The sequence below is a fragment of the Micropterus dolomieu genome, unplaced genomic scaffold (assembly GCF_021292245.1).
Source record: "Micropterus dolomieu isolate WLL.071019.BEF.003 ecotype Adirondacks unplaced genomic scaffold, ASM2129224v1 contig_6123, whole genome shotgun sequence".
NCBI lineage: Eukaryota > Metazoa > Chordata > Actinopteri > Centrarchiformes > Centrarchidae > Micropterus > Micropterus dolomieu.
Genome location: NW_025735112.1, coordinates 2248 through 3242, shown reverse-complemented (window position 1 = coordinate 3242; position 995 = coordinate 2248). Strand labels below are relative to the sequence as shown.

The 995-nt window shown below is 36.0% G+C and overlaps 1 long non-coding RNA gene across 1 annotated transcript; it reads right to left on the bottom strand.

The window, feature by feature from the left end:
• Positions 1-230: 230 nt before the first annotated feature.
• LOC123964902 lies at positions 231-763 on the bottom strand. The gene is made up of 2 exons (XR_006823565.1): positions 706-763; positions 231-306 (listed from the first exon to the last, which is right to left on the bottom strand). It is a non-coding gene; the product is annotated as an uncharacterized LOC123964902 (long non-coding RNA).
• Between the last annotated feature and the right edge of the window lie 232 nt (positions 764-995).

The window sequence follows — 995 nt, the reverse complement described above, 5'->3', positions numbered from 1 at the left end:
AGGAAGTTTCATCTCCACTTCTTTGGGTTGGTTACAGTTCATAGAAGTTGTAATCTGTGTCATCAAGCGTGTCACTGCAGCCTTTGCACTTCCACGTTGACGCTTGAGACATCTTTGTTGTTGATCAGGAGTAACACTTGTTTCTGAATCTTGGTCCATGTTGTCATTAATCTTCTTAACTCCTCGTGTTTGACTTTAATGTTACCCATAAATGATAACATTAACTTGGATTTTGTGTTTTCTCTTTTCTTTATTCCACTTGTGCAGAACTCACAATGTACACATAAGTGTGTGCGCGCGGTCAAACTGTAAATACAAATAATTCACCTTTAGTTTCCAGTAATGTATCACTTTCCCAAATAAGTTTTCTACAACATAACATCAGCTTAGATGATAAACATTATAAATCAAAGATATTCCGTACAATGCAAATATCACACGTGGTAGACTATGTAGGCATTAAATATTATCACATGTGTGTAATAAAACTATCAATACAGATTTTTAAACAGTCGCTGTATTACAAACTCCTATTAAACCTTGTAAATGCTACACATATTGCATATATGTTTAAATAAGCAATTTAAACTAAAATGTCAATCCAAACTAACAAACTAATAGCATTAGGCGTTTAGGCGCTAATCGCGAATGGCGATCTACATAGTGCTTTTATCAATATACTTATAACAACAACATTTGACTTACCACGCTGGGAACATATAGTTCAGATTAAGTGTTTAGCTGTAATTGTTGTAGAACATAAGAAAGTCTGCAAATGAGCATCAACGTTGCTTTCTCGGTCAGTTCGGTTCGGTTCAGTTTTTTTTTTTTTTTTTTTTTTACAGCGCCTCTTCTTCCGCGATCCCATGAGCCCACAGAATCAACGTCCTTAAAGGAGCAGCACCCTACATCCCGGTCCCAATGACCCAAACAGGTCATTCAAACAAAGTAAGGGTGATGTGACAATTAAACTAAATCAACTAAGAAGACTGGCT